Genomic DNA, 15,225 nt, shown 5'->3' on the forward strand with positions numbered 1-15,225 from the left:
ACCATGCAACAAAGTTCTTAAGATGGGACGAAGCCAATATCTGATCCCGAAAACTACAGTAGTATGTACATCACTTGAGAACCGTCCAAAGAAATTGGCACGAGGTACACAACAGAATGAGACCACTAACATGGCTTAATGGAAGTTGTCTACAAAAATAAGTATATCTCAGTTCAGCCGGATATGACAGAGAATATCAGGCCTTACTCTTCCCATGGAAACCATCAGAATCTTAATAGATTTGGCCACAATCGGAGCACCCTCCATAATCATAACATACTACACCTATTAGTCCTACTCTGCCTTCGATGAGAACCAATGCAAATATCATATAAGATTCTCATCCACGTTAGATGAATGGACTTCTTATGTACTCTTTCTCTATCTCGCTTCTTCACTTTCTCTCTGAAATTGACTTGCAGTGACTCTCCTAGCTTCTCAGTTTCTCACTCACATTCTCCCTATTTGGTTTCCTTATTTCTGTCAATCAAGATATCTGCTTTAATATCACAGTGTCCTCTTTTCCACTTCACCCCCCCTCTCTCCCCCCGCTCTCTCTTTCTGTCTCTCACTGTCTTCCTCTGTCTCACACATGCTTAGCCTCTTCAACAATTGTTCTTTCTCTCTGTCTCTGTCCATGCTCATATATCTCATATTCAGGTTTTGACTGGTTCTAAATTCCTGTGAGTGCTATTGCTGTGGTATCTGACATTGATCACCACAGAGAAAGTGTCTGTTCAAACCCTCTCAGGTCACCAAACACAAGCATAACCTGTAGTCACTGAGATATATGTTATTATCAACAGCATGATCCTAAGCATACAGCTCACTTTCATAATCAAATGGAAACACAATTTCTTGTTGATATTTGCTTGGAGAAAAGAACAATGTCTAAGATAACAGGACTACCATCAGCCCCAAAACACATAGCCAAAATGCCAAGTTAACCTTCAGCAAGGCCACATCAAGAGCATAAGGAGAGATAATCCCGCAGACACTCCATGCCTATCTTCTACGGCCATACCAAAATATAAAATTCCTAGAAGGAGTGTGTGTAAGGTTCAAACTTGCATGCTCACATTCTTAGATCCTAGAAGAGGAGGAGATGTATGTCCAGACCATTTTGGTACAGTCAATCCATAAGAACTGCTGGCAAACTACCCGGATAGACTGACAAAAAATGTCCCAACAATAAACATAGAAACTAGGATTAAAATGGGTGTTCTCCATACATCCATGAAGGTGGTATGAATCCTGGGACATTTGAAAGCATGCACTTCTAAATCCACAGACAAGAAGGCTACATGCCAACCTTTTAAATTCCAAGGCTCTCTTTCCAACCTAATTGCCATGGCCACAATCAGTCTTTCAAGAAAACAGAGCTTTGTTTTCACACAGGAAGAGTCCACATTCCCATAGTTCCTGAGAATTGCTACTGCCTCATTCCACATGTCGCCTGTAACCTTCCCGTTATGTATCTCTGTTTTATGAAACAGAAGTGTCATCATTCATGCGAAGGCTTCAGACACGGACAGAAACACATTTCCTGACATTCCAGTGTACATTTTTGAACTATGCTGCCCCCGCTAAACTTACATTTGCCTCACAACCTACTATACATTATTGCTGATGGAGTTGGTAGGGCTAACTTCCAAGATACTGACAATGATCTCCTCAACCGGAAAGCATGTTATCATTAGAGCAAAAGGTGAAGCCTTGATTTAGGCCATGATTTCTGGTGATTTAGGCAAGCAAAGAACATTCTGAAGGCTCTCTCACTGGATCCAAGCCTCGCAAGATGAATGGAGGCCATGTGAGTCCCTCGGTGACATATGTGATCCCAGGTGCTGGACCTCAGTCACGATGATAGTGGCGGTATTGAGTTTTCACTCATTTTGTTCAGCTTTCCAAGGAATGTTTTATTGGAAATCATCATCGATCCAAGCACGCTGGTGTACCCCCTGCCATGACACTTAGTATACTCCAAATAGATCAGGTTTGGTGAGCGAACAGAATTCAAGACATTCACATCCTTTACCACGAACCAATGGACCTATTCTCCAATCACAGGAGTAGCCACAGACAGTGAGACTGAACCAGGTCCCATAGGATCATGATTCAAGGTTGGGAACTCCTGTGAGCTCCATCAACACCTGAGCACTTTGAGTTCCTTTGGAAAGTCAAGTGTTTCTTACCTTTCACTTCAGGTATCCTCAGGCAAGAGAGCTTCAACTGAGGACTTCAGGGCAGGCGATGTTAGGCTTCTTCCAACTTCATCTGATGTTCCATACTCAGTTCCTCTGCAAGCCGTCCATTTCCGGTATGAGACAGGGACTCTGTCCCTGAAAGTAAAGCAAATAGCACATACCCCAACTTTATTGGATTCCTTGCAAATCATGGAGACTGTGATGCATTGTTGTTAGTTCTTAATTTATCGAACACTTGGGCTCTCTCAGCACTCCTTCCGTCTTCTAGAAATTTGCCCTCACAATCCATATCAGAGATATTTTTCCTCCAAGGAACTGTTTGGGGACATAATTTTCCCAATTCTATCACCGAATTCCTGGAGGTTACCATGCAACAAAGTTCTTAAGATGGGACGAAGCCAATATCTGATCCCGAAAACTACAGTAGTATGTACATCACTTGAGAACCATCCAAAGAAATTGGCACGAGGTACACAACAGAATGAGACCACTAACATGGCTTAATGGAAGTTGTCTACAAAAATAAGTATATCTCAGTTCAGCCGGATATGACAGAGAAAATCAGGCCTTACTCTTCCCATGGAAACCATCAGAATCTTAATAGATTTGGCCACAATCGGAGCACCCTCCATAATCATAACATACTACACCTATTAGTCCTACTCTGCCTTCGATGAGATCTGATTCAAATATCATATAAGATTCTCATCCACGTTAGATGAATGGACTTCTTATGTACTCTTTCTCTATCTCGCTTCTTCACTTTCTCTCTGAAATTGACTTGCAGTGACTCTCCTAGCTTCTCAGTTTCTCACTCACATTCTCCCTATTTGGTTTCCTTATTTCTGTCAATCAAGATATCTGCTTTAATATCACAGTGTCCTCTTTTCCACTTCACCCCCTCTCTCTCACCCCGCTCTCTCTTTCTGTCTCTCATTGTCTTCCTCTGTCTCACACATGCTTAGCCTCTTCAACAATTGTTCTTTCTCTCTGTCTCTGTCCATGCTCATATATCTCCTATTCAGGTTTTGACTGGTTCTAAATTCCTGTGAGTGCTATTGCTGTGGTATCTGACATTGATCACCACAGAGAAAGTGTCTGTTCAAACCCTCTCAGGTCACCAAACACAAGCATAACCTGTAGTCACTGAGATATATGTTATTATCAACAGCATGATCCTAAGCATACAGCTCACTTTCATAATCAAATGGAAACACAATTTCTTGTTGATATTTGCTTGGAGAAAAGAACAATGTCTAAGATAACAGGACTACCATCAGCCCCAAAACACATAGCCAAAATGCCAAGTTAACCTTCAGCAAGGCCACATCAAGACCATAAGGAGAGATAATCCCGCAGACACTCCATGCCTATCTTCTACGGCCATACCAAAATATAAAATTCCTAGAAGGAGTGTGTGTAAGATTCAAACTTGCATGCTCACATTCTTAGATCCTAGAAGAGGAGGAGATGTATGTCCAGACCATTTTGGTACAGTCAATCCATAAGAACTGCTGGCAAACTACCCGGATAGACTGACAAAAAATGTCCCAACAATAAACATAGAAACTAGGATTAAAATGGGTGTTCTCCATACATCCATGAAGGTGGTATGAATCCTGGGACATTTGAAAGCATGCACTTCTAAATCCACAGACAAGAAGGCTACATGCCAACCTTTTAAATTCCAAGGCTCTCTTTCCAACCTAATTGCCATGGCCACAATCAGTCTTTCAAGAAAACAGAGCTTTGTTTTCACACAGGAAGAGTCCACATTCCCATAGTTCCTGAGAATTGCTACTGCCTCATTCCACATGTCGCCTGTAACCTTCCCGTTATGTATCTCTGTTTTATGAAACAGAAGTGTCATCATTCATGCGAAGGCTTCAGACACGGACAGAAACACATTTCCTGACATTCCAGTGTACATTGTTGAACTATGCTGCCCCCGCTAAACTTACATTTGCCTCACAACCTACTATACATTATTGCTGATGGAGTTGGTAGGGCTAACTTCCAAGATACTGACAATGATCTCCTCAACCGGAAAGCATGTTATCATTAGAGCAAAAGGTGAAGCCTTGATTTAGGCCATGATTTCTGGTGATTTAGGCAAGCAAAGAACATTCTGAAGGCTCTCTCACTGGATCCAAGTCTCGCAAGATGAATGGAGGCCATGTGAGTCCCTCGGTGACATATGTGATCCCAGGTGCTGGACCTCAGTCACGATGATAGTGGCGGTATTGAGTTTTCACTCATTTTGTTCAGCTTTCCAAGGAATGTTTTATTGGAAATCATCATCGATCCAAGCACGCTGGTGTACCCCCTGCCATGACACTTAGTATACTCCAAATAGATCAGGTTTGGTGAGCGAACAGAATTCAAGACATTCACATCCTTTACCACGAACCAATGGGCCTATTCTCCAATCACAGGAGTAGCCACAGACAGTGAGACTGAACCAGGTCCCAAAGGATCATGATTCAAGGTTGGGAACTCCTGTGAGCTCCATCAACACCTGAGCACTTTGAGTTCCTTTGGAAAGTCAAGTGTTTCTTACCTTTCACTTCAGGTATCCTCAGGCAAGAGAGCTTCAACTGAGGACTTCAGGGCAGGCGATGTTAGGCTTCTTCCAACTTCATCTGATGTTCCATACTCAGTTCCTCTGCAAGCCGTCCATTTCCGGTATGAGACAGGGACTCTGTCCCTGAAAGTAAAGCAAATAGCACATACCCCCACTTTATTGGATTCCTTGCAAATCATGGAGACTGTGATGCATTGTTGTTAGTTCTTAATTTATCGAACACTTGGGCTCTCTCAGCACACCTTCCGTCTTCTAGAAATTTGCCCTCACAATCCATATCAGAGATATTTTTCCTCCAAGGAACTGTTTGGGGACATAATTTTCCCAATTCTATCACCGAATTCCTGGAGGTTACCATGCAACAAAGTTCTTAAGATGGGACGAAGCCAATATCTGATCCCGAAAACTACAGTAGTAAGTACATCACTTGAGAACCATCCAAAGAAATTGGCACGAGGTACACAACAGAATGAGACCACTAACATGGCTTAATGGAAGTTGTCTACAAAAATAAGTATATCTCAGTTCAGCTGGATATGACAGAGAAAATCAGGCCTTACTCTTCCCATGGAAACCATCAGAATCTTAATAGATTTGGCCACAATCGGAGCACCCTCCATAATCATAACATACTACACCTATTAGTCCTACTCTGCCTTCGATGAGATCTGATTCAAATATCATATAAGATTCTCATCCACGTTAGATGAATGGACTTCTTATGTACTCTTTCTCTATCTCGCTTCTTCACTTTCTCTCTGAAATTGACTTGCAGTGACTCTCCTAGCTTCTCAGTTTCTCACTCACATTCTCCCTATTTGGTTTCCTTATTTCTGTCAATCAAGATATCTGCTTTAATATCACAGTGTCCTCTTTTCCACTTCACCCCCCCTCTCTCCCCCTGCTCTCTCTTTCTGTCTCTCACTGTCTTCCTCTGTCTCACACATGCTTAGCCTCTTCAACAATTGTTCTTTCTCTCTGTCTCTGTCCATGCTCATATATCTCCTATTCAGGTTTTGACTGGTTCTAAATTCCTGTGAGTGCTATTGCTGTGGTATCTGACATTGATCACCACAGAGAAAGTGTCTGTTCAAACCCTCTCAGGTCACCAAACACAAGCATAACCTGTAGTCACTGAGATATATGTTATTATCAACAGCATGATCCTAAGCATACAGCTCACTTTCATAATCAAATGGAAACACAATTTCTTGTTGATATTTGCTTGGAGAAAAGAACAATGTCTAAGATAACAGGACTACCATCAGCCCCAAAACACATAGCCAAAATGCAAAGTTAACCTTCAGCAAGGCCACATCAAGACCATAAGGAGAGATAATCCCGCAGACACTCCATGCCTATCTTCTACGGCCATACCAAAATATAAAATTCCTAGAAGGAGTGTGTGTAAGATTCAAACTTGCATGCTCACATTCTTAGATCCTAGAAGAGGAGGAGATGTATGTCCAGACCATTTTGGTACAGTCAATCCATAAGAACTGCTGGCAAACTACCCGGATAGACTGACAAAAAATGTCCCAACAATAAACATAGAAACTAGGATTAAAATGGGTGTTCTCCATACATCCATGAAGGTGGTATGAATCCTGGGACATTTGAAAGCATGCACTTCTAAATCCACAGACAAGAAGGCTACATGCCAACCTTTTAAATTCCAAGGCTCTCTTTCCAACCTAATTGCCATGGCCACAATCAGTCTTTCAAGAAAACAGAGCTTTGTTTTCACACAGGAAGAGTCCACATTCCCATAGTTCCTGAGAATTGCTACTGCCTCATTCCACATGTCGCCTGTAACCTTCCCGTTATGTATCTCTGTTTTATGAAACAGAAGTGTCATCATTCATGCGAAGGCTTCAGACACGGACAGAAACACATTTCCTGACATTCCAGTGTACATTGTTGAACTATGCTGCCCCCGCTAAACTTACATTTGCCTCACAACCTACTATACATTATTGCTGATGGAGTTGGTAGGGCTAACTTCCAAGATACTGACAATGATCTCCTCAACCGGAAAGCATGTTATCATTAGAGCAAAAGGTGAAGCCTTGATTTAGGCCATGATTTCTGGTGATTTAGGCAAGCAAAGAACATTCTGAAGGCTCTCTCACTGGATCCAAGTCTCGCAAGATGAATGGAGGCCATGTGAGTCCCTCGGTGACATATGTGATCCCAGGTGCTGGACCTCAGTCACGATGATAGTGGCGGTATTGAGTTTTCACTCATTTTGTTCAGCTTTCCAAGGAATGTTTTATTGGAAATCATCATCGATCCAAGCACGCTGGTGTACCCCCTGCCATGACACTTAGTATACTCCAAATAGATCAGGTTTGGTGAGCGAACAGAATTCAAGACATTCACATCCTTTACCACGAACCAATGGGCCTATTCTCCAATCACAGGAGTAGCCACAGACAGTGAGACTGAACCAGGTCCCAAAGGATCATGATTCAAGGTTGGGAACTCCTGTGAGCTCCATCAACACCTGAGCACTTTGAGTTCCTTTGGAAAGTCAAGTGTTTCTTACCTTTCACTTCAGGTATCCTCAGGCAAGAGAGCTTCAACTGAGGACTTCAGGGCAGGCGATGTTAGGCTTCTTCCAACTTCATCTGATGTTCCATACTCAGTTCCTCTGCAAGCCGTCCATTTCCGGTATGAGACAGGGACTCTGTCCCTGAAAGTAAAGCAAATAGCACATACCCCCACTTTATTGGATTCCTTGCAAATCATGGAGACTGTGATGCATTGTTGTTAGTTCTTAATTTATCGAACACTTGGGCTCTCTCAGCACACCTTCCGTCTTCTAGAAATTTGCCCTCACAATCCATATCAGAGATATTTTTCCTCCAAGGAACTGTTTGGGGACATAATTTTCCCAATTCTATCACCGAATTCCTGGAGGTTACCATGCAACAAAGTTCTTAAGATGGGACGAAGCCAATATCTGATCCCGAAAACTACAGTAGTAAGTACATCACTTGAGAACCATCCAAAGAAATTGGCACGAGGTACACAACAGAATGAGACCACTAACATGGCTTAATGGAAGTTGTCTACAAAAATAAGTATATCTCAGTTCAGCTGGATATGACAGAGAAAATCAGGCCTTACTCTTCCCATGGAAACCATCAGAATCTTAATAGATTTGGCCACAATCGGAGCACCCTCCATAATCATAACATACTACACCTATTAGTCCTACTCTGCCTTCGATGAGATCTGATTCAAATATCATATAAGATTCTCATCCACGTTAGATGAATGGACTTCTTATGTACTCTTTCTCTATCTCGCTTCTTCACTTTCTCTCTGAAATTGACTTGCAGTGACTCTCCTAGCTTCTCAGTTTCTCACTCACATTCTCCCTATTTGGTTTCCTTATTTCTGTCAATCAAGATATCTGCTTTAATATCACAGTGTCCTCTTTTCCACTTCACCCCCCCTCTCTCCCCCTGCTCTCTCTTTCTGTCTCTCACTGTCTTCCTCTGTCTCACACATGCTTAGCCTCTTCAACAATTGTTCTTTCTCTCTGTCTCTGTCCATGCTCATATATCTCCTATTCAGGTTTTGACTGGTTCTAAATTCCTGTGAGTGCTATTGCTGTGGTATCTGACATTGATCACCACAGAGAAAGTGTCTGTTCAAACCCTCTCAGGTCACCAAACACAAGCATAACCTGTAGTCACTGAGATATATGTTATTATCAACAGCATGATCCTAAGCATACAGCTCACTTTCATAATCAAATGGAAACACAATTTCTTGTTGATATTTGCTTGGAGAAAAGAACAATGTCTAAGATAACAGGACTACCATCAGCCCCAAAACACATAGCCAAAATGCAAAGTTAACCTTCAGCAAGGCCACATCAAGACCATAAGGAGAGATAATCCCGCAGACACTCCATGCCTATCTTCTACGGCCATACCAAAATATAAAATTCCTAGAAGGAGTGTGTGTAAGATTCAAACTTGCATGCTCACATTCTTAGATCCTAGAAGAGGAGGAGATGTATGTCCAGACCATTTTGGTACAGTCAATCCATAAGAACTGCTGGCAAACTACCCGGATAGACTGACAAAAAATGTCCCAACAATAAACATAGAAACTAGGATTAAAATGGGTGTTCTCCATACATCCATGAAGGTGGTATGAATCCTGGGACATTTGAAAGCATGCACTTCTAAATCCACAGACAAGAAGGCTACATGCCAACCTTTTAAATTCCAAGGCTCTCTTTCCAACCTAATTGCCATGGCCACAATCAGTCTTTCAAGAAAACAGAGCTTTGTTTTCACACAGGAAGAGTCCACATTCCCATAGTTCCTGAGAATTGCTACTGCGTCATTCCACATGTCGCCTGTAACCTTCCCGTTATGTATCTCTGTTTTATGAAACAGAAGTGTCATCATTCATGCGAAGGCTTCAGACACGGACAGAAACACATTTCCTGACATTCCAGTGTACATTGTTGAATTATGCTGCCCCCGCTAAACTTACATTTTCCTGACAACCTACTATACATTATTGCTAAAGGAGTTGGTAGGGCTAAATTCCAAGATACTGACAATGATCTCCTCAACCGGAAAGCATGTTATCATTAGAGCAAAAGGTGAAGCCTTGATTTAAGCCATGATTTCTGGTGATTTAGGCAAGCAAAGAACATTCTGAAGACTCTCTCACTGGATCCAAGCCTCGCAAGATGAATGGAGGCCATGTGAGTCCCTCGGTGACATTTGTGATCCCAGGTGCTGGACCTCAGTCACGATGATAGTGGCGGTATTGAGTTTTCACTCATTTGTTCAGCTTTCCAAGGAATGTTTTATTGGAAATCATCATCGATCCAAGCACGCTGGTGTACCCCCTGCCATGACACTTAGTATACTCAAAATAGATCAGGTTTGGTGAGCGACAGAATTCAAGACATTCACATCCTTTACCACGAACCAATGGGCCTATTCTCCAATCACAGGAGTAGCCACAGGCAGTGAGCCTGAATCAGGTCCCAAAGGATCATGATTCAAGGTTGGGAACACCTGTGAGTCCATCAACACCTGAGCACTTTGAGTTCCTTTGGAAAGTCAAGTGTTTCTTACCTTTCACTTCAGGTATCCTCAGGCAAAAGAGCATCAACTGAAGACTTCAGGGCAGGCGATGTTAGGCTTCTTCCAACTTCATCTGATGTTCCATACTCAGTTCCTCTGCAAGCCGTCCTTTTCCGGTATGAGACAGGGACTCTGTCCCTGAAAGTAAAGCAAATAGCACATAACCCCACTTTATTGGATTCCTTGCAAATCATGGAGACTGTGATGCATTGTTGTTAGTTCTTAATTTATCGAACACTTGGGCTCTCTCAGCACTCCTTCCGTCTTCTAGAAATTTGCCCTCACAATCCATATCAGAGATATTTTTCCTCCAAGGAACTGTTTGGGGACATAATTTTCCCAATTCTATCACCGAATTCCTGGAGGTTACCATGCAACAAAGTTCTTAAGATGGGACGAAGCCAATATCTGATCCCGAAAACTACAGTAGTATGTACATCACTTGAGAACCATCCAAAGAAATTGGCACGAGGTACACAACAGAATGAGACCACTAACATGGCTTAATGGAAGTTGTCTACAAAAATAAGTATATCTCAGTTCAGCCGGATATGACAGAAAAAATCAGGCCTTACTCTTCCCATGGAAACAATCAGAATCTTAATAGCTTTGGTCACAATCGGAGCTCCCTCCATAATCATAACATACTACACCTATTAGTCCTACTCTGCCTTCGATGAGAACCGATTCAAATATCATATAAGATTCTCATCCACATTAGATGAATGGACTTCTTATGTACTCTTTCTCTATCTCGCTTCTTCACTTTCTCTCTGAAATTGACTTGCAGTGACTCTCCTAGCTTCTCAGTTTCTCACTCACATTCTCTCTATTTGGTTTCCTTATTTCTGTCAATCAAGATATCTGCTTTAATATCACAGTGTCCTCTTTTCCACTTCACACCCCCTCTCTTCCCCCCCCTCTCTCTTCTGTTTCTCACTGTCTTCCTCTGTCTCACACATGCTTAGCCTCTTCAACAATTGTTCTTGCTCTCTGTCTCTCTCCATGCTCATATATCTCCTATTCAGGTTTTGACTGGTACTAAATTCCTGTGAGTGCTATTGCGGTGGTATCTGACATTGATCATCACAGATAAAGTGTCTGTTCAAACCCTCTCAGGTCACCAAACACAAGCATAACCTGTAGTCACTGAGATATATGTTATTATCAACAGCATGATCCTAACCATACAGCTCACTTTCATAATCAAATGGAAACACACCTTCTTGTTGATATTTGCTTGGAGAAAAGAACAATGTCTAAGATAACAGGACTACCATCAGCCCCAAAACACATAGCCAAAATGCCAAGTTAACCTTCAGCAAGGCCACATCAAGACCATAAGGAGAGATAATCCCGAAGACACACATGCCTATCTTCTATGGCCTTACCAAAATATAAAATTCCTAGAAGGAGTGTGTGTAAGATTCAATCTTGCATGCTCACATTCTTAGATCCTAGAAGAGGAGGAGATGTATGTCCAGACCATTGTGGTACAGTCAATCCATAAGAACTGCTGGCAAACTACCCGGATAGACTGACAAAAATGTCCCAACAATAAACATAGAAATAGGATTAAAATGGTTGTTCCCCATACATCCATGAAGGTGGTATGAATCCTGGGACATTTGAAAGCATGCACTTCTAGAATCCAGGACAAGAAGGCTACATGCCAACCTTTTAAATTCCAAGGCTCTCTTTCCAACCCAATTGACATGGCCACAATCAGTCTTTCAAGAAAACAGAGCTTTGTTTTCACACAGGAAGAGTCCACATTCCCATAGTTCCTGAGAATTGCTACTGCCTCATTCCACATGTCGCCTGTAACCTTCCCGTTATGTATCTCTGTTTTATGAAACAGAAGTGTCATCATTCATGCGAAGGCTTCAGACACGGACAGAAACACATTTCCTGACATTCCAGTGTACATTTTTGAACTATGCTGCCCCCGCTAAACTTACATTTTCCTCACAACCTACTATACATTATTGCTGATGGAGTTGGTAGGGCTAACTTCCAAGATACTGACAATGATCTCCTCAACCGGAAAGCATGTTATCATTAGAGCAAAAGGTGAAGCCTTGATTTAGGCCATGATTTCTGGTGATTTAGGCAAGCAAAGAACATTCTGAAGGCTCTCTCACTGGATCCAAGTCTCGCAAGATGAATGGAGGCCATGTGAGTCCCTCAGTGACATTTGTGATCCCAGGTGCTGGACCTCAGTCACGATGATAGTGGCGGTATTGAGTTTTCACTCATTTTGTTCAGCTTTCCAAGGAATGTTTTATTGGAAATCATCATCGATCCAAGCACGCTGGTGTACCCCCTGCCATGACACTTAGTATACTCAAAATAGATCAGGTTTGGTGAGCGAACAGAATTCAAGACATTCACATCCTTTATCACGAACCAATGGGCCTATTCTCCAATCACAGGAGTAGCCACAGGCAGTTTGGCTGAACCAGATCCCAAAGGATCATGATTCAGGGTTGGGAACTCCTGCGAGCTCCATCAACACTTGAGCACTTTGAGTTCCTTTGGAAAGTCAAGTGTTTCTTACCTTTCACTTCAGGTATCCTCAGGCAAGAGAACTTCAACTGAGGACTTCAGGGCAGGCGATGTTAGCCTTCTTCCAACTTCATCTGATGTTCCATACTCAGTTCCTCTGCAAGCCGTCCTTTTCCGGTATGAGACAGGGACTCTGTCCCTGAAAATAAAGCAAATAGCACATTCCCCCACTTTATTGGATTCCTTGCAAATCATGGAGACTGTGATGCATTGTTGTTAGTTCTTAATTTATCGAACACTTGGGCTCTCTCAGCACTCCTTCCGTCCTCTAGAAATTTGCCCTCACAATCCATATCAGAGATATTTTTCCTCCAAGGAACTGTTTGGGGACATAATTTTCCCAATTCTATCACCGAATTCCTGGAGGTTACCATGCAACAAAGTTCTTAAGATGGGACGAAGCCAATATCTGATCCCGAAAACTACAGTACTATGTACATCACTTGAGAACCATACAAAGAAATTGGCACGAGGTACACAACAGAATGAGACCACTAACATGGCTTAATGGAAGTTGTCTACAAAAGTAAGTATATCTCAGTTCAGCCGGATATGACAGGGAAAATCAGGCCTTACTCTTCCCATGGAAACCATCAGAATCTTAAGAGATTTGGCCACAATCGGAGCTCCCTCCATAATAATAACATACTACACCTATTAGTCCTACTCTGCCTTCGATGAGAACCGATTCAAATATAATATTATATTCTCATCCACATTAGATGAATGGACTTCTTATGTACTCTTTCTCTATCTCGCTTCTTCACTTTTCTCTGAAATTGACTTGCAGTGTCTCTCCTAGCTTCTCAGTTTCTCACTCACATTCTCTCTATTTGGTTTCCTTATTTCTGTCAATCAAGATATCTGCTTTAATATCACAGTGTCCTCTTTTCCACGTCACACCCCCTCTCTCCCCCCCCTCTCTTTCTGTCTCTCACTGTCTTCCTCTGTCTCACACATGCTTAGCCTCTTCAACAATTGTTCTTTCTCTCTGTCTCTGTCCATGCTCATGTATCTCCTATTCAGGTTTTGACTGGTACTAAATTCCTGTGAGTGCTATTGCTGTGGTATCTGACATTGATCACCACAGAGAAAGTGTCTGTTCAAACCCTCTCAGGTCACCAAACACAAGCATAACCTGTAGTCACTGAGATATATGTTATTATGAACAGCATGATCCTAAGCATACAGCTCACTTTCTTAATCTAATGGAAACACAATTTCTTGTTGATATTTGCTTGGAGAAAAGAACAATGTCTAAGATAACAGGACTACCATCAGCCCCAAAACACATAGCCAAAATGCCAAGTTAACCTTCAGCAAGGCCACATCAAGACCATAAGGAGAGATAATCCCGCAGACACTCCATGCCTATCTTCTACGGCCATACCAAAATATAAAATTCCTAGAAGGAGTGTGTGTAAGATTCAAACTTGCATGCTCACATTCTTAGATCCTAGAAGAGGAGGAGATGTATGTCCAGACCATTTTGGTACAGTCAATCCATAAGAACTGCTGGCAAACTACCCGGATAGACTGACAAAAAATGTCCCAACAATAAACATAGAAACTAGGATTAAAATGGGTGTTCTCCATACATCCATGAAGGTGGTATGAATCCTGGGACATTTGAAAGCATGCACTTCTAAATCCACAGACAAGAAGGCTACATGCCAACCTTTTAAATTCCAAGGCTCTCTTTCCAACCTAATTGCCATGGCCACAATCAGTCTTTCAAGAAAACAGAGCTTTGTTTTCACACAGGAAGAGTCCACATTCCCATAGTTCCTGAGAATTGCTACTGCCTCATTCCACATGTCGCCTGTAACCTTCCCGTTATGTATCTCTGTTTTATGAAACAGAAGTGTCATCATTCATGCGAAGGCTTCAGACACGGACAGAAACACATTTCCTGACATTCCAGTGTACATTGTTGAATTATGCTGCCCCCGCTAAACTTACATTTTCCTGACAACCTACTATACATTATTGCTGAAGGAGTTGGTAGGGCTAAATTCCAAGATACTGACAATGATCTCCTCAACCGGAAAGCATGTTATCATTAGAGCAAAAGGTGAAGCCTTGATTTAGGCCATGATTTCTGGTGATTTAGGCAAGCAAAGAACATTCTGAAGACTCTCTCACTGGATCCAAGCCTCGCAAGATGAATGGAGGCCATGTGAGTCCCTCGGTGACATTTGTGATCCCAGGTGCTGGACCTCAGTCACGATGATAGTGGCGGTATTGAGTTTTCACTCATTTGTTCAGCTTTCCAAGGAATGTTTTATTGGAAATCATCATCGATCCAAGCACGCTGGTGTACCCCCTGCCATGACACTTAGTATACTCAAAATAGATCAGGTTTGGTGAGCGAACAGAATTCAAGACATTCACATCCTTTACCACGAACCAATGGGCCTATTCTCCAATCACAGGAGTAGCCACAGGCAGTGAGCCTGAACCAGGTCCCAAAGGATCATGATTCAAGGTTGGGAACACCTGTGAGTCCATCAACACCTGAGCACTTTGAGTTCCTTTGGAAAGTCAAGTGTTTCTTACCTTTCACTTCAGGTATCCTCAGGCAAGAGAGCATCAACTGAAGACTTCAGGGCAGGCGATGTTAGGCTTCTTCCAACTTCATCTGATGTTCCATACTCAGTTCCTCTGCAAGCCGTCCTTTTCCGGTATGAGACAGGGACTCTGTCCCTGAAAGTAAAGCAAATAGCACATAACCCCACTT

The 15,225-nt window shown here is 42.3% G+C and overlaps 6 non-coding genes across 6 annotated transcripts; all 6 read right to left on the bottom strand.

Annotated features, from left to right (window-relative positions):
* Positions 1-1,849: 1,849 nt before the first annotated feature.
* On the bottom strand, positions 1,850-1,942 carry LOC148007658 (small nucleolar RNA SNORD116). The gene has a single exon (XR_015656976.1). It is a non-coding gene; the product is annotated as a small nucleolar RNA SNORD116 (small nucleolar RNA).
* Positions 1,943-4,421: 2,479 nt separating this feature from the next.
* Positions 4,422-4,514, bottom strand: LOC148007659 (small nucleolar RNA SNORD116). Its single transcript, XR_015656992.1, has one exon. It is a non-coding gene; the product is annotated as a small nucleolar RNA SNORD116 (small nucleolar RNA).
* A 2,479-nt stretch (positions 4,515-6,993) lies between these two features.
* LOC148007660 (small nucleolar RNA SNORD116) lies at positions 6,994-7,086 on the bottom strand. The gene has a single exon (XR_015657000.1). It is a non-coding gene; the product is annotated as a small nucleolar RNA SNORD116 (small nucleolar RNA).
* Positions 7,087-9,565: 2,479 nt separating this feature from the next.
* On the bottom strand, positions 9,566-9,657 carry LOC148007661 (small nucleolar RNA SNORD116). Its single transcript, XR_015655628.1, has one exon. It is a non-coding gene; the product is annotated as a small nucleolar RNA SNORD116 (small nucleolar RNA).
* A 2,474-nt stretch (positions 9,658-12,131) lies between these two features.
* On the bottom strand, positions 12,132-12,224 carry LOC148007662 (small nucleolar RNA SNORD116). The gene has a single exon (XR_015657006.1). It is a non-coding gene; the product is annotated as a small nucleolar RNA SNORD116 (small nucleolar RNA).
* A 2,476-nt stretch (positions 12,225-14,700) lies between these two features.
* Positions 14,701-14,792, bottom strand: LOC148007663 (small nucleolar RNA SNORD116). The gene has a single exon (XR_015655629.1). It is a non-coding gene; the product is annotated as a small nucleolar RNA SNORD116 (small nucleolar RNA).
* Positions 14,793-15,225: the final 433 nt, after the last annotated feature.

Source organism: Rattus norvegicus, chromosome 1, assembly GCF_021556685.1.
Source record: "Rattus norvegicus strain SHRSP/BbbUtx chromosome 1, alternate assembly SHRSP_T2T, whole genome shotgun sequence".
In the NCBI taxonomy this organism is placed as follows: Eukaryota; Metazoa; Chordata; class Mammalia; order Rodentia; family Muridae; genus Rattus; species Rattus norvegicus.